Raw genomic sequence first — 17987 nt, forward strand, 5'->3', positions numbered from 1 at the left:
GCACTAGCTCGACCCCCAGCTTCCACCACCAGAACCCAGGAGCTTCCATCACCAGACTCCTGGAGCTTCCAGCACCAGACCCCAGGAGCATTCACCACCAGACCCCAGAAAAATCACTACCAGAACACAGGAGCTTCCACCACCAGACCCCCAGCTTCCACCACCAGTCCCCGAGTAGACTCATAATATAGCTGAAGTTGTATCTAGCAGAGGATGGTTTCGATCCATCGACCTCTGGGTTATGGGCCCAGCACGCTTCCGCTGCGCCACTCTGCTGAACCACCCACTGTTCCCAAAGTCTGGTCAGGGTCCAAACAGGGGGTCTAGAGTCTAAATGGATTCAGCCAGGTCTGTGACAGTTATCCCCCACTAGCTCGACCCCCAGCTTCCACCACCAGACCCCAGAAGCTTCCACCACCAGACCCCAGCAGCTTCCACCCCCAGACCCCACTAGCTCGACCCCCAGCTTCCACCACCAGACTCCTGGAGCTTCCACCACCCGACCTCAGGAGCATTCACCACCATACCCCAGCAAAATCACCACCAGACCCCAGGAGTTTCCACCACCAGAGCTTCCAGCACCAGACCCCAGGAGCTTCCAGCACCAGACCCCAGGAGCTTCCACCACCAGAGCTTCCAGCACCAGACCCCAGGAGCTTCCACCACCAGACCCCAGGAGCTTCCACCACCAGAGCTTCCACCACCAGACCCCAGGAGCTTCCACCACCAGACCCCAGGAGCTTCCACCACCAGACCCCAGGAGCTTCCACCACCAGACCCCAGCAAAATCACCACCAGTCCCCAGCAGCATAACCACCAGACCCCCAGCTTCCACCACCAGTCCCCGGAGGTGCGTGGAATCCCGGACCAGCTCGACCAGAGCCTCGTGGCGAGCCGAGCCGAGAATCGGGGGGCTTCATCCGCATTCTGGTGGCGCTGAGACCGCGGAGATCCAGCCGAGAATCGCGGGGCTTACATCCGCTTACCCCTCCCCTCGGCCCAGAGAAAAACACACCACAGCCGGTCCGGAGCCACTTAGCCTCAGGCCCGAAACAAGACCTTCAACCCGGAGAAAAACTGACAGGCAGCACGTCGCTGAAAGCCACTCAGCCTCGCGGCTCACCGTCCCGCTGCCCAAAAAACCCGGCTCACCTGGAGCCACCCAAAGACCCGGCTCACCGTCCGAACCCGGGGACCCGCTCTTAAGCCCCCCCCCCAACCGGCCACCGGAGTGAAAGAGCCAGCCCGCTTACTTGGACGACCAGGGCCCTGGTACCCTAAACACCCAGACGCTCCTGGTACCATGGACAGCACTCTGTCAGATGCTCAGGCGTATATTGCTTTTCACTCATGTTCTGGTTTCAGGACCTTTTGTTAGGACCTTTGGTCAGCTTGTGCAAGGAAACAAATACTGTTGCTTCCATCTGGACAAACATTTAGTTCAGTAATAAAGAATAAAACGTCAGTTAAGTGTTTTGTAGTTGTAACTAAATATGGTAAACGCTCATATGCTTCTCATAGGCTCTGTGTGAAATTCTGAGTTTGTACACTATTAGATGTGGAAAGAAACACTTCCCACTATGTTTACTTTGCAGGAAACTAAACAAAACACTTCTTAACATAGTCATGAGGAGTTGTACAAATAATGACATCACTTTATGTTTGTTATTAAATGAGACAAGGGTAGTATCTCACAGTAGACTCATAATATAGCTGAAGTTGTATCTAGCAGAGGATGGTTTCGATCCATCGACCTCTGGGTTATGGGCCCAGCACGCTTCCGCTGCGCCACTCTGCTGAACCACCCACTGTTCCCAAAGTCTGGTCAGGGTCCAAACAGGGGGTCTAGAGTCTAAATGGACTCAGCAAGGTCTGTGACAGTACACACGCCGCCAGCATTGAGGCCGGTTAGCTCAGAAGGTCAGAGCGTGGTGCTAATAACGCCAAGGTCATGGGTTCAATCCCCATACTGGCCAAACTGCTTACTCTGCATATCTTTAAAAACTTCAGACTCTAAAGATTGTATGTTCCATTGTTAGCTTTGGTGTGCGACAATAATTCGTCAAGTCTGATAATCACCTGACTTAAAGCTAAGAGGAAATAAAGATAACTCAAACATAAGGAATTTAAGTTTATGAAGTGAGGAAAGCTTATTTGTATTACACATCTCATGTACAAATCAAAGTACTTTTCATAAAAAACATTTAAAAAATGAGAATACACATAACTCTCAGTGATGAAGTATAATCATCAAGCTTTAAAAAAGTCTCTACCACCAGACCCCAGGAGCACCCCAGCAGCTTCCACCACCAGACACCCAGCTTCCACCCCCAGACCCCACTAGCTCGACCCCCAGCTTCCACCCCCAGACCCCACTAGCTCGACCCCCAGCTTCCACCCCGAGACCGCACTAGCTCGACCCCCAGCTTCCACCACCAGAACCCAGGAGCTTCCATCACCAGACTCCTGGAGCTTCCAGCACCAGACCCCAGGAGCATTCACCACCAGACCCCAGAAAAATCACTACCAGAACACAGGAGCTTCCACCACCAGACCCCCAGCTTCCACCACCAGTCCCCGAGTAGACTCATAATATAGCTGAAGTTGTATCTAGCAGAGGATGGTTTCGATCCATCGACCTCTGGGTTATGGGCCCAGCACGCTTCCGCTGCGCCACTCTGCTGAACCACCCACTGTTCCCAAAGTCTGGTCAGGGTCCAAACAGGGGGTCTAGAGTCTAAATGGATTCAGCCAGGTCTGTGACAGTTATCCCCCACTAGCTCGACCCCCAGCTTCCACCACCAGACCCCAGAAGCTTCCACCACCAGACCCCAGCAGCTTCCACCCCCAGACCCCACTAGCTCGACCCCCAGCTTCCACCACCAGACTCCTGGAGCTTCCACCACCAGACCTCAGGAGCATTCACCACCATACCCCAGCAAAATCACCACCAGACCCCAGGAGTTTCCACCACCAGAGCTTCCAGCACCAGACCCCAGGAGCTTCCAGCACCAGACCCCAGGAGCTTCCACCACCAGAGCTTCCAGCACCAGACCCCAGGAGCTTCCACCACCAGACCCCAGGAGCTTCCACCACCAGAGCTTCCACCACCAGACCCCAGGAGCTTCCACCACCAGACCCCAGGAGCTTCCACCACCAGACCCCAGGAGCTTCCACCACCAGACCCCAGCAAAATCACCACCAGTCCCCAGCAGCATAACCACCAGACCCCCAGCTTCCACCACCAGTCCCCGGAGGTGCGTGGAATCCCGGACCAGCTCGACCAGAGCCTCGTGGCGAGCCGAGCCGAGAATCGGGGGGCTTCATCCGCATTCTCGTGGCGCTGAGACCGCGGAGATCCAGCCGAGAATCGCGGGGCTTACATCCGCTTACCCCTCCCCTCGGCCCAGAGAAAAACACACCACAGCCGGTCCGGAGCCACTTAGCCTCAGGCCCGAAACAAGACCTTCAACCCGGAGAAAAACTGACAGGCAGCACGTCGCTGAAAGCCACTCAGCCTCGCGGCTCACCGTCCCGCTGCCCAAAAAACCCGGCTCACCTGGAGCCACCCAAAGACCCGGCTCACCGTCCGAACCCGGGGACCCGCTCTTAAGCCCCCCCCCCAACCGGCCACCGGAGTGAAAGAGCCAGCCCGCTTACTTGGACGACCAGGGCCCTGGTACCCTAAACACCCAGACGCTCCTGGTACCATGGACAGCACTCTGTCAGATGCTCAGGCGTATATTGCTTTTCACTCATGTTCTGGTTTCAGGACCTTTTGTTAGGACCTTTGGTCAGCTTGTGCAAGGAAACAAATACTGTTGCTTCCATCTGGACAAACATTTAGTTCAGTAATAAAGAATAAAACGTCAGTTAAGTGTTTTGTAGTTGTAACTAAATATGGTAAACGCTCATATGCTTCTCATAGGCTCTGTGTGAAATTCTGAGTTTGTACACTATTAGATGTGGAAAGAAACACTTCCCACTATGTTTAGTTTGCAGGAAACTAAACAAAACACTTCTTAACATAGTCATGAGGAGTTGTACAAATAATGACATCACTTTATGTTTGTTATTAAATGAGACAAGGGTAGTATCTCACAGTAGACTCATAATATAGCTGAAGTTGTATCTAGCAGAGGATGGTTTCGATCCATCGACCTCTGGGTTATGGGCCCAGCACGCTTCCGCTGCGCCACTCTGCTGAACCACCCACTGTTCCCAAAGTCTGGTCAGGGTCCAAACAGGGGGTCTAGAGTCTAAATGGACTCAGCAAGGTCTGTGACAGTACACACGCCGCCAGCATTGAGGCCGGTTAGCTCAGAAGGTCAGAGCGTGGTGCTAATAACGCCAAGGTCATGGGTTCAATCCCCATACTGGCCAAACTGCTTACTCTGCATATCTTTAAAAACTTCAGACTCTAAAGATTGTATGTTCCATTGTTAGCTTTGGTGTGCGACAATAATTCGTCAAGTCTGATAATCACCTGACTTAAAGCTAAGAGGAAATAAAGATAACTCAAACATAAGGAATTTAAGTTTATGAAGTGAGGAAAGCTTATTTGTATTACACATCTCATGTACAAATCAAAGTACTTTTCATAAAAAACATTTAAAAAATGAGAATACACATAACTCTCAGTGATGAAGTATAATCATCAAGCTTTAAAAAAGTCTCTACCACCAGACCCCAGGAGCACCCCAGCAGCTTCCACCACCAGACACCCAGCTTCCACCCCCAGACCCCACTAGCTCGACCCCCAGCTTCCACCCCCAGACCCCACTAGCTCGACCCCCAGCTTCCACCCCGAGACCGCACTAGCTCGACCCCCAGCTTCCACCACCAGAACCCAGGAGCTTCCATCACCAGACCCCAGGAGCATTCACCACCAGACCCCAGAAAAATCACTACCAGAACACAGGAGCTTCCACCACCAGACCCCCAGCTTCCACCACCAGTCCCCGAGTAGACTCATAATATAGCTGAAGTTGTATCTAGCAGAGGATGGTTTCGATCCATCGACCTCTGGGTTATGGGCCCAGCACGCTTCCGCTGCGCCACTCTGCTGAACCACCCACTGTTCCCAAAGTCTGGTCAGGGTCCAAACAGGGGTCTAGAGTCTAAATGGATTCAGCCAGGTCTGTGACAGTTATCCCCCACTAGCTCGACCCCCAGCTTCCACCACCAGACCCCAGAAGCTTCCACCACCAGACCCCAGCAGCTTCCACCCCCAGACCCCACTAGCTCGACCCCCAGCTTCCACCACCAGACTCCTGGAGCTTCCACCACCCGACCTCAGGAGCATTCACCACCATACCCCAGCAAAATCACCACCAGACCCCAGGAGTTTCCACCACCAGAGCTTCCAGCACCAGACCCCAGGAGCTTCCAGCACCAGACCCCAGGAGCTTCCACCACCAGAGCTTCCAGCACCAGACCCCAGGAGCTTCCACCACCAGACCCCAGGAGCTTCCACCACCAGAGCTTCCACCACCAGACCCCAGGAGCTTCCACCACCAGACCCCAGGAGCTTCCACCACCAGACCCCAGGAGCTTCCACCACCAGACCCCAGCAAAATCACCACCAGTCCCCAGCAGCATAACCACCAGACCCCCAGCTTCCACCACCAGTCCCCGGAGGTGCGTGGAATCCCGGACCAGCTCGACCAGAGCCTCGTGGCGAGCCGAGCCGAGAATCGGGGGGCTTCATCCGCATTCTGGTGGCGCTGAGACCGCGGAGATCCAGCCGAGAATCGCGGGGCTTACATCCGCTTACCCCTCCCCTCGGCCCAGAGAAAAACACACCACAGCCGGTCCGGAGCCACTTAGCCTCAGGCCCGAAACAAGACCTTCAACCCGGAGAAAAACTGACAGGCAGCACGTCGCTGAAAGCCACTCAGCCTCGCGGCTCACCGTCCCGCTGCCCAAAAAACCCGGCTCACCTGGAGCCACCCAAAGACCCGGCTCACCGTCCGAACCCGGGGACCCGCTCTTAAGCCCCCCCCCCAACCGGCCACCGGAGTGAAAGAGCCAGCCCGCTTACTTGGACGACCAGGGCCCTGGTACCCTAAACACCCAGACGCTCCTGGTACCATGGACAGCACTCTGTCAGATGCTCAGGCGTATATTGCTTTTCACTCATGTTCTGGTTTCAGGACCTTTTGTTAGGACCTTTGGTCAGCTTGTGCAAGGAAACAAATACTGTTGCTTCCATCTGGACAAACATTTAGTTCAGTAATAAAGAATAAAACGTCAGTTAAGTGTTTTGTAGTTGTAACTAAATATGGTAAACGCTCATATGCTTCTCATAGGCTCTGTGTGAAATTCTGAGTTTGTACACTATTAGATGTGGAAAGAAACACTTCCCACTATGTTTACTTTGCAGGAAACTAAACAAAACACTTCTTAACATAGTCATGAGGAGTTGTACAAATAATGACATCACTTTATGTTTGTTATTAAATGAGACAAGGGTAGTATCTCACAGTAGACTCATAATATAGCTGAAGTTGTATCTAGCAGAGGATGGTTTCGATCCATCGACCTCTGGGTTATGGGCCCAGCACGCTTCCGCTGCGCCACTCTGCTGAACCACCCACTGTTCCCAAAGTCTGGTCAGGGTCCAAACAGGGGGTCTAGAGTCTAAATGGACTCAGCAAGGTCTGTGACAGTACACACGCCGCCAGCATTGAGGCCGGTTAGCTCAGAAGGTCAGAGCGTGGTGCTAATAACGCCAAGGTCATGGGTTCAATCCCCATACTGGCCAAACTGCTTACTCTGCATATCTTTAAAAACTTCAGACTCTAAAGATTGTATGTTCCATTGTTAGCTTTGGTGTGCGACAATAATTCGTCAAGTCTGATAATCACCTGACTTAAAGCTAAGAGGAAATAAAGATAACTCAAACATAAGGAATTTAAGTTTATGAAGTGAGGAAAGCTTATTTGTATTACACATCTCATGTACAAATCAAAGTACTTTTCATAAAAAACATTTAAAAAATGAGAATACACATAACTCTCAGTGATGAAGTATAATCATCAAGCTTTAAAAAAGTCTCTACCACCAGACCCCAGGAGCACCCCAGCAGCTTCCACCACCAGACACCCAGCTTCCACCCCCAGACCCCACTAGCTCGACCCCCAGCTTCCACCCCCAGACCCCACTAGCTCGACCCCCAGCTTCCACCCCGAGACCGCACTAGCTCGACCCCCAGCTTCCACCACCAGAACCCAGGAGCTTCCATCACCAGACCCCAGAAAAATCACTACCAGAACACAGGAGCTTCCACCACCAGACCCCCAGCTTCCACCACCAGTCCCCGAGTAGACTCATAATATAGCTGAAGTTGTATCTAGCAGAGGATGGTTTCGATCCATCGACCTCTGGGTTATGGGCCCAGCACGCTTCCGCTGCGCCACTCTGCTGAACCACCCACTGTTCCCAAAGTCTGGTCAGGGTCCAAACAGGGGGTCTAGAGTCTAAATGGATTCAGCCAGGTCTGTGACAGTTATCCCCCACTAGCTCGACCCCCAGCTTCCACCACCAGACCCCAGAAGCTTCCACCACCAGACCCCAGCAGCTTCCACCCCCAGACCCCACTAGCTCGACCCCCAGCTTCCACCACCAGACTCCTGGAGCTTCCACCACCCGACCTCAGGAGCATTCACCACCATACCCCAGCAAAATCACCACCAGACCCCAGGAGTTTCCACCACCAGAGCTTCCAGCACCAGACCCCAGGAGCTTCCAGCACCAGACCCCAGGAGCTTCCACCACCAGAGCTTCCAGCACCAGACCCCAGGAGCTTCCACCACCAGACCCCAGGAGCTTCCACCACCAGAGCTTCCACCACCAGACCCCAGGAGCTTCCACCACCAGACCCCAGGAGCTTCCACCACCAGACCCCAGGAGCTTCCACCACCAGACCCCAGCAAAATCACCACCAGTCCCCAGCAGCATAACCACCAGACCCCCAGCTTCCACCACCAGTCCCCGGAGGTGCGTGGAATCCCGGACCAGCTCGACCAGAGCCTCGTGGCGAGCCGAGCCGAGAATCGGGGGGCTTCATCCGCATTCTGGTGGCGCTGAGACCGCGGAGATCCAGCCGAGAATCGCGGGGCTTACATCCGCTTACCCCTCCCCTCGGCCCAGAGAAAAACACACCACAGCCGGTCCGGAGCCACTTAGCCTCAGGCCCGAAACAAGACCTTCAACCCGGAGAAAAACTGACAGGCAGCACGTCGCTGAAAGCCACTCAGCCTCGCGGCTCACCGTCCCGCTGCCCAAAAAACCCGGCTCACCTGGAGCCACCCAAAGACCCGGCTCACCGTCCGAACCCGGGGACCCGCTCTTAAGCCCCCCCCCCAACCGGCCACCGGAGTGAAAGAGCCAGCCCGCTTACTTGGACGACCAGGGCCCTGGTACCCTAAACACCCAGACGCTCCTGGTACCATGGACAGCACTCTGTCAGATGCTCAGGCGTATATTGCTTTTCACTCATGTTCTGGTTTCAGGACCTTTTGTTAGGACCTTTGGTCAGCTTGTGCAAGGAAACAAATACTGTTGCTTCCATCTGGACAAACATTTAGTTCAGTAATAAAGAATAAAACGTCAGTTAAGTGTTTTGTAGTTGTAACTAAATATGGTAAACGCTCATATGCTTCTCATAGGCTCTGTGTGAAATTCTGAGTTTGTACACTATTAGATGTGGAAAGAAACACTTCCCACTATGTTTACTTTGCAGGAAACTAAACAAAACACTTCTTAACATAGTCATGAGGAGTTGTACAAATAATGACATCACTTTATGTTTGTTATTAAATGAGACAAGGGTAGTATCTCACAGTAGACTCATAATATAGCTGAAGTTGTATCTAGCAGAGGATGGTTTCGATCCATCGACCTCTGGGTTATGGGCCCAGCACGCTTCCGCTGCGCCACTCTGCTGAACCACCCACTGTTCCCAAAGTCTGGTCAGGGTCCAAACAGGGGGTCTAGAGTCTAAATGGACTCAGCAAGGTCTGTGACAGTACACACGCCGCCAGCATTGAGGCCGGTTAGCTCAGAAGGTCAGAGCGTGGTGCTAATAACGCCAAGGTCATGGGTTCAATCCCCATACTGGCCAAACTGCTTACTCTGCATATCTTTAAAAACTTCAGACTCTAAAGATTGTATGTTCCATTGTTAGCTTTGGTGTGCGACAATAATTCGTCAAGTCTGATAATCACCTGACTTAAAGCTAAGAGGAAATAAAGATAACTCAAACATAAGGAATTTAAGTTTATGAAGTGAGGAAAGCTTATTTGTATTACACATCTCATGTACAAATCAAAGTACTTTTCATAAAAAACATTTAAAAAATGAGAATACACATAACTCTCAGTGATGAAGTATAATCATCAAGCTTTAAAAAAGTCTCTACCACCAGACCCCAGGAGCACCCCAGCAGCTTCCACCACCAGACACCCAGCTTCCACCCCCAGACCCCACTAGCTCGACCCCCAGCTTCCACCCCCAGACCCCACTAGCTCGACCCCCAGCTTCCACCCCGAGACCGCACTAGCTCGACCCCCAGCTTCCACCACCAGAACCCAGGAGCTTCCATCACCAGACTCCTGGAGCTTCCAGCACCAGACCCCAGGAGCATTCACCACCAGACCCCAGAAAAATCACTACCAGAACACAGGAGCTTCCACCACCAGACCCCCAGCTTCCACCACCAGTCCCCGAGTAGACTCATAATATAGCTGAAGTTGTATCTAGCAGAGGATGGTTTCGATCCATCGACCTCTGGGTTATGGGCCCAGCACGCTTCCGCTGCGCCACTCTGCTGAACCACCCACTGTTCCCAAAGTCTGGTCAGGGTCCAAACAGGGGGTCTAGAGTCTAAATGGATTCAGCCAGGTCTGTGACAGTTATCCCCCACTAGCTCGACCCCCAGCTTCCACCACCAGACCCCAGAAGCTTCCACCACCAGACCCCAGCAGCTTCCACCCCCAGACCCCACTAGCTCGACCCCCAGCTTCCACCACCAGACTCCTGGAGCTTCCACCACCCGACCTCAGGAGCATTCACCACCATACCCCAGCAAAATCACCACCAGACCCCAGGAGTTTCCACCACCAGAGCTTCCAGCACCAGACCCCAGGAGCTTCCAGCACCAGACCCCAGGAGCTTCCACCACCAGAGCTTCCAGCACCAGACCCCAGGAGCTTCCACCACCAGACCCCAGGAGCTTCCACCACCAGAGCTTCCACCACCAGACCCCAGGAGCTTCCACCACCAGACCCCAGGAGCTTCCACCACCAGACCCCAGGAGCTTCCACCACCAGACCCCAGCAAAATCACCACCAGTCCCCAGCAGCATAACCACCAGACCCCCAGCTTCCACCACCAGTCCCCGGAGGTGCGTGGAATCCCGGACCAGCTCGACCAGAGCCTCGTGGCGAGCCGAGCCGAGAATCGGGGGGCTTCATCCGCATTCTGGTGGCGCTGAGACCGCGGAAATCCAGCCGAGAATCGCGGGGCTTACATCCGCTTACCCCTCCCCTCGGCCCAGAGAAAAACACACCACAGCCGGTCCGGAGCCACTTAGCCTCAGGCCCGAAACAAGACCTTCAACCCGGAGAAAAACTGACAGGCAGCACGTCGCTGAAAGCCACTCAGCCTCGCGGCTCACCGTCCCGCTGCCCAAAAAACCCGGCTCACCTGGAGCCACCCAAAGACCCGGCTCACCGTCCGAACCCGGGGACCCGCTCTTAAGCCCCCCCCCCAACCGGCCACCGGAGTGAAAGAGCCAGCCCGCTTACTTGGACGACCAGGGCCCTGGTACCCTAAACACCCAGACGCTCCTGGTACCATGGACAGCACTCTGTCAGATGCTCAGGCGTATATTGCTTTTCACTCATGTTCTGGTTTCAGGACCTTTTGTTAGGACCTTTGGTCAGCTTGTGCAAGGAAACAAATACTGTTGCTTCCATCTGGACAAACATTTAGTTCAGTAATAAAGAATAAAACGTCAGTTAAGTGTTTTGTAGTTGTAACTAAATATGGTAAACGCTCATATGCTTCTCATAGGCTCTGTGTGAAATTCTGAGTTTGTACACTATTAGATGTGGAAAGAAACACTTCCCACTATGTTTACTTTGCAGGAAACTAAACAAAACACTTCTTAACATAGTCATGAGGAGTTGTACAAATAATGACATCACTTTATGTTTGTTATTAAATGAGACAAGGGTAGTATCTCACAGTAGACTCATAATATAGCTGAAGTTGTATCTAGCAGAGGATGGTTTCGATCCATCGACCTCTGGGTTATGGGCCCAGCACGCTTCCGCTGCGCCACTCTGCTGAACCACCCACTGTTCCCAAAGTCTGGTCAGGGTCCAAACAGGGGGTCTAGAGTCTAAATGGACTCAGCAAGGTCTGTGACAGTACACACGCCGCCAGCATTGAGGCCGGTTAGCTCAGAAGGTCAGAGCGTGGTGCTAATAACGCCAAGGTCATGGGTTCAATCCCCATACTGGCCAAACTGCTTACTCTGCATATCTTTAAAAACTTCAGACTCTAAAGATTGTATGTTCCATTGTTAGCTTTGGTGTGCGACAATAATTCGTCAAGTCTGATAATCACCTGACTTAAAGCTAAGAGGAAATAAAGATAACTCAAACATAAGGAATTTAAGTTTATGAAGTGAGGAAAGCTTATTTGTATTACACATCTCATGTACAAATCAAAGTACTTTTCATAAAAAACATTTAAAAAATGAGAATACACATAACTCTCAGTGATGAAGTATAATCATCAAGCTTTAAAAAAGTCTCTACCACCAGACCCCAGGAGCACCCCAGCAGCTTCCACCACCAGACACCCAGCTTCCACCCCCAGACCCCACTAGCTCGACCCCCAGCTTCCACCCCCAGACCCCACTAGCTCGACCCCCAGCTTCCACCCCGAGACCGCACTAGCTCGACCCCCAGCTTCCACCACCAGAACCCAGGAGCTTCCATCACCAGACTCCTGGAGCTTCCAGCACCAGACCCCAGGAGCATTCACCACCAGACCCCAGAAAAATCACTACCAGAACACAGGAGCTTCCACCACCAGACCCCCAGCTTCCACCACCAGTCCCCGAGTAGACTCATAATATAGCTGAAGTTGTATCTAGCAGAGGATGGTTTCGATCCATCGACCTCTGGGTTATGGGCCCAGCACGCTTCCGCTGCGCCACTCTGCTGAACCACCCACTGTTCCCAAAGTCTGGTCAGGGTCCAAACAGGGGGTCTAGAGTCTAAATGGATTCAGCCAGGTCTGTGACAGTTATCCCCCACTAGCTCGACCCCCAGCTTCCACCACCAGACCCCAGAAGCTTCCACCACCAGACCCCAGCAGCTTCCACCCCCAGACCCCACTAGCTCGACCCCCAGCTTCCACCACCAGACTCCTGGAGCTTCCACCACCAGACCTCAGGAGCATTCACCACCATACCCCAGCAAAATCACCACCAGACCCCAGGAGTTTCCACCACCAGAGCTTCCAGCACCAGACCCCAGGAGCTTCCAGCACCAGACCCCAGGAGCTTCCACCACCAGAGCTTCCAGCACCAGACCCCAGGAGCTTCCACCACCAGACCCCAGGAGCTTCCACCACCAGAGCTTCCACCACCAGACCCCAGGAGCTTCCACCACCAGACCCCAGGAGCTTCCACCACCAGACCCCAGGAGCTTCCACCACCAGACCCCAGCAAAATCACCACCAGTCCCCAGCAGCATAACCACCAGACCCCCAGCTTCCACCACCAGTCCCCGGAGGTGCGTGGAATCCCGGACCAGCTCGACCAGAGCCTCGTGGCGAGCCGAGCCGAGAATCGGGGGGCTTCATCCGCATTCTCGTGGCGCTGAGACCGCGGAGATCCAGCCGAGAATCGCGGGGCTTACATCCGCTTACCCCTCCCCTCGGCCCAGAGAAAAACACACCACAGCCGGTCCGGAGCCACTTAGCCTCAGGCCCGAAACAAGACCTTCAACCCGGAGAAAAACTGACAGGCAGCACGTCGCTGAAAGCCACTCAGCCTCGCGGCTCACCGTCCCGCTGCCCAAAAAACCCGGCTCACCTGGAGCCACCCAAAGACCCGGCTCACCGTCCGAACCCGGGGACCCGCTCTTAAGCCCCCCCCCCAACCGGCCACCGGAGTGAAAGAGCCAGCCCGCTTACTTGGACGACCAGGGCCCTGGTACCCTAAACACCCAGACGCTCCTGGTACCATGGACAGCACTCTGTCAGATGCTCAGGCGTATATTGCTTTTCACTCATGTTCTGGTTTCAGGACCTTTTGTTAGGACCTTTGGTCAGCTTGTGCAAGGAAACAAATACTGTTGCTTCCATCTGGACAAACATTTAGTTCAGTAATAAAGAATAAAACGTCAGTTAAGTGTTTTGTAGTTGTAACTAAATATGGTAAACGCTCATATGCTTCTCATAGGCTCTGTGTGAAATTCTGAGTTTGTACACTATTAGATGTGGAAAGAAACACTTCCCACTATGTTTACTTTGCAGGAAACTAAACAAAACACTTCTTAACATAGTCATGAGGAGTTGTACAAATAATGACATCACTTTATGTTTGTTATTAAATGAGACAAGGGTAGTATCTCACAGTAGACTCATAATATAGCTGAAGTTGTATCTAGCAGAGGATGGTTTCGATCCATCGACCTCTGGGTTATGGGCCCAGCACGCTTCCGCTGCGCCACTCTGCTGAACCACCCACTGTTCCCAAAGTCTGGTCAGGGTCCAAACAGGGGGTCTAGAGTCTAAATGGACTCAGCAAGGTCTGTGACAGTACACACGCCGCCAGCATTGAGGCCGGTTAGCTCAGAAGGTCAGAGCGTGGTGCTAATAACGCCAAGGTCATGGGTTCAATCCCCATACTGGCCAAACTGCTTACTCTGCATATCTTTAAAAACTTCAGACTCTAAAGATTGTATGTTCCATTGTTAGCTTTGGTGTGCGACAATAATTCGTCAAGTCTGATAATCACCTGACTTAAAGCTAAGAGGAAATAAAGATAACTCAAACATAAGGAATTTAAGTTTATGAAGTGAGGAAAGCTTATTTGTATTACACATCTCATGTACAAATCAAAGTACTTTTCATAAAAAACATTTAAAAAATGAGAATACACATAACTCTCAGTGATGAAGTATAATCATCAAGCTTTAAAAAAGTCTCTACCACCAGACCCCAGGAGCACCCCAGCAGCTTCCACCACCAGACACCCAGCTTCCACCCCCAGACCCCACTAGCTCGACCCCCAGCTTCCACCCCCAGACCCCACTAGCTCGACCCCCAGCTTCCACCCCGAGACCGCACTAGCTCGACCCCCAGCTTCCACCACCAGAACCCAGGAGCTTCCATCACCAGACTCCTGGAGCTTCCAGCACCAGACCCCAGGAGCATTCACCACCAGACCCCAGAAAAATCACTACCAGAACACAGGAGCTTCCACCACCAGACCCCCAGCTTCCACCACCAGTCCCCGAGTAGACTCATAATATAGCTGAAGTTGTATCTAGCAGAGGATGGTTTCGATCCATCGACCTCTGGGTTATGGGCCCAGCACGCTTCCGCTGCGCCACTCTGCTGAACCACCCACTGTTCCCAAAGTCTGGTCAGGGTCCAAACAGGGGGTCTAGAGTCTAAATGGATTCAGCCAGGTCTGTGACAGTTATCCCCCACTAGCTCGACCCCCAGCTTCCACCACCAGACCCCAGAAGCTTCCACCACCAGACCCCAGCAGCTTCCACCCCCAGACCCCACTAGCTCGACCCCCAGCTTCCACCACCAGACTCCTGGAGCTTCCACCACCAGACCTCAGGAGCATTCACCACCATACCCCAGCAAAATCACCACCAGACCCCAGGAGTTTCCACCACCAGAGCTTCCAGCACCAGACCCCAGGAGCTTCCAGCACCAGACCCCAGGAGCTTCCACCACCAGAGCTTCCAGCACCAGACCCCAGGAGCTTCCACCACCAGACCCCAGGAGCTTCCACCACCAGAGCTTCCACCACCAGACCCCAGGAGCTTCCACCACCAGACCCCAGGAGCTTCCACCACCAGACCCCAGGAGCTTCCACCACCAGACCCCAGCAAAATCACCACCAGTCCCCAGCAGCATAACCACCAGACCCCCAGCTTCCACCACCAGTCCCCGGAGGTGCGTGGAATCCCGGACCAGCTCGACCAGAGCCTCGTGGCGAGCCGAGCCGAGAATCGGGGGGCTTCATCCGCATTCTGGTGGCGCTGAGACCGCGGAGATCCAGCCGAGAATCGCGGGGCTTACATCCGCTTACCCCTCCCCTCGGCCCAGAGAAAAACACACCACAGCCGGTCCGGAGCCACTTAGCCTCAGGCCCGAAACAAGACCTTCAACCCGGAGAAAAACTGACAGGCAGCACGTCGCTGAAAGCCACTCAGCCTCGCGGCTCACCGTCCCGCTGCCCAAAAAACCCGGCTCACCTGGAGCCACCCAAAGACCCGGCTCACCGTCCGAACCCGGGGACCCGCTCTTAAGCCCCCCCCCCAACCGGCCACCGGAGTGAAAGAGCCAGCCCGCTTACTTGGACGACCAGGGCCCTGGTACCCTAAACACCCAGACGCTCCTGGTACCATGGACAGCACTCTGTCAGATGCTCAGGCGTATATTGCTTTTCACTCATGTTCTGGTTTCAGGACCTTTTGTTAGGACCTTTGGTCAGCTTGTGCAAGGAAACAAATACTGTTGCTTCCATCTGGACAAACATTTAGTTCAGTAATAAAGAATAAAACGTCAGTTAAGTGTTTTGTAGTTGTAACTAAATATGGTAAACGCTCATATGCTTCTCATAGGCTCTGTGTGAAATTCTGAGTTTGTACACTATTAGATGTGGAAAGAAACACTTCCCACTATGTTTACTTTGCAGGAAACTAAACAAAACACTTCTTAACATAGTCATGAGGAGTTGTACAAATAATGACATCACTTTATGTTTGTTATTAAATGAGACAAGGGTAGTATCTCACAGTAGACTCATAATATAGCTGAAGTTGTATCTAGCAGAGGATGGTTTCGATCCATCGACCTCTGGGTTATGGGCCCAGCACGCTTCCGCTGCGCCACTCTGCTGAACCACCCACTGTTCCCAAAGTCTGGTCAGGGTCCAAACAGGGGGTCTAGAGTCTAAATGGACTCAGCAAGGTCTGTGACAGTACACACGCCGCCAGCATTGAGGCCGGTTAGCTCAGAAGGTCAGAGCGTGGTGCTAATAACGCCAAGGTCATGGGTTCAATCCCCATACTGGCCAAACTGCTTACTCTGCATATCTTTAAAAACTTCAGACTCTAAAGATTGTATGTTCCATTGTTAGCTTTGGTGTGCGACAATAATTCGTCAAGTCTGATAATCACCTGACTTAAAGCTAAGAGGAAATAAAGATAACTCAAACATAAGGAATTTAAGTTTATGAAGTGAGGAAAGCTTATTTGTATTACACATCTCATGTACAAATCAAAGTACTTTTCATAAAAAACATTTAAAAAATGAGAATACACATAACTCTCAGTGATGAAGTATAATCATCGAGCTTTAAAAAAGTCTCTACCACCAGACCCCAGGAGCACCCCAGCAGCTTCCACCACCAGACACCCAGCTTCCACCCCCAGACCCCACTAGCTCGACCCCCAGCTTCCACCCCCAGACCCCACTAGCTCGACCCCCAGCTTCCACCCCGAGACCGCACTAGCTCGACCCCCAGCTTCCACCACCAGAACCCAGGAGCTTCCATCACCAGACTCCTGGAGCTTCCAGCACCAGACCCCAGGAGCATTCACCACCAGACCCCAGAAAAATCACTACCAGAACACAGGAGCTTCCACCACCAGACCCCCAGCTTCCACCACCAGTCCCCGAGTAGACTCATAATATAGCTGAAGTTGTATCTAGCAGAGGATGGTTTCGATCCATCGACCTCTGGGTTATGGGCCCAGCACGCTTCCGCTGCGCCACTCTGCTGAACCACCCACTGTTCCCAAAGTCTGGTCAGGGTCCAAACAGGGGGTCTAGAGTCTAAATGGATTCAGCCAGGTCTGTGACAGTTATCCCCCACTAGCTCGACCCCCAGCTTCCACCACCAGACCCCAGAAGCTTCCACCACCAGACCCCAGCAGCTTCCACCCCCAGACCCCACTAGCTCGACCCCCAGCTTCCACCACCAGACTCCTGGAGCTTCCACCACCAGACCTCAGGAGCATTCACCACCATACCCCAGCAAAATCACCACCAGACCCCAGGAGTTTCCACCACCAGAGCTTCCAGCACCAGACCCCAGGAGCTTCCAGCACCAGACCCCAGGAGCTTCCACCACCAGAGCTTCCAGCACCAGACCCCAGGAGCTTCCACCACCAGACCCCAGGAGCTTCCACCACCAGAGCTTCCACCACCAGACCCCAGGAGCTTCCACCACCAGACCCCAGGAGCTTCCACCACCAGACCCCAGGAGCTTCCACCACCAGACCCCAGCAAAATCACCACCAGTCCCCAGCAGCATAACCACCAGACCCCCAGCTTCCACCACCAGTCCCCGGAGGTGCGTGGAATCCCGGACCAGCTCGACCAGAGCCTCGTGGCGAGCCGAGCCGAGAATCGGGGGGCTTCATCCGCATTCTGGTGGCGCTGAGACCGCGGAGATCCAGCCGAGAATCGCGGGGCTTACATCCGCTTACCCCTCCCCTCGGCCCAGAGAAAAACACACCACAGCCGGTCCGGAGCCACTTAGCCTCAGGCCCGAAACAAGACCTTCAACCCGGAGAAAAACTGACAGGCAGCACGTCGCTGAAAGCCACTCAGCCTCGCGGCTCACCGTCCCGCTGCCCAAAAAACCCGGCTCACCTGGAGCCACCCAAAGACCCGGCTCACCGTCCGAACCCGGGGACCCGCTCTTAAGC

The 17987-nt window shown here is 53.4% G+C and overlaps 7 non-coding genes across 7 annotated transcripts; all 7 read left to right on the forward strand.

Annotated features, from left to right (window-relative positions):
• Positions 1 to 1902: 1902 nt before the first annotated feature.
• On the forward strand, positions 1903 to 1976 carry trnai-aau (transfer RNA isoleucine (anticodon AAU)). Its single transcript has one exon. It is a non-coding gene; the product is annotated as a tRNA-Ile (tRNA).
• A 2333-nt stretch (positions 1977 to 4309) lies between these two features.
• On the forward strand, positions 4310 to 4383 carry trnai-aau (transfer RNA isoleucine (anticodon AAU)). The gene has a single exon. It is a non-coding gene; the product is annotated as a tRNA-Ile (tRNA).
• Positions 4384 to 6692: 2309 nt separating this feature from the next.
• trnai-aau (transfer RNA isoleucine (anticodon AAU)) lies at positions 6693 to 6766 on the forward strand. Its single transcript has one exon. It is a non-coding gene; the product is annotated as a tRNA-Ile (tRNA).
• Positions 6767 to 9053: 2287 nt separating this feature from the next.
• On the forward strand, positions 9054 to 9127 carry trnai-aau (transfer RNA isoleucine (anticodon AAU)). The gene has a single exon. It is a non-coding gene; the product is annotated as a tRNA-Ile (tRNA).
• A 2333-nt stretch (positions 9128 to 11460) lies between these two features.
• Positions 11461 to 11534, forward strand: trnai-aau (transfer RNA isoleucine (anticodon AAU)). The gene has a single exon. It is a non-coding gene; the product is annotated as a tRNA-Ile (tRNA).
• A 2333-nt stretch (positions 11535 to 13867) lies between these two features.
• trnai-aau (transfer RNA isoleucine (anticodon AAU)) lies at positions 13868 to 13941 on the forward strand. Its single transcript has one exon. It is a non-coding gene; the product is annotated as a tRNA-Ile (tRNA).
• A 2333-nt stretch (positions 13942 to 16274) lies between these two features.
• Positions 16275 to 16348, forward strand: trnai-aau (transfer RNA isoleucine (anticodon AAU)). Its single transcript has one exon. It is a non-coding gene; the product is annotated as a tRNA-Ile (tRNA).
• Positions 16349 to 17987: the final 1639 nt, after the last annotated feature.

Source organism: Cololabis saira, unplaced genomic scaffold (assembly GCF_033807715.1).
Source record: "Cololabis saira isolate AMF1-May2022 unplaced genomic scaffold, fColSai1.1 scf036, whole genome shotgun sequence".
NCBI lineage: Eukaryota > Metazoa > Chordata > Actinopteri > Beloniformes > Belonidae > Cololabis > Cololabis saira.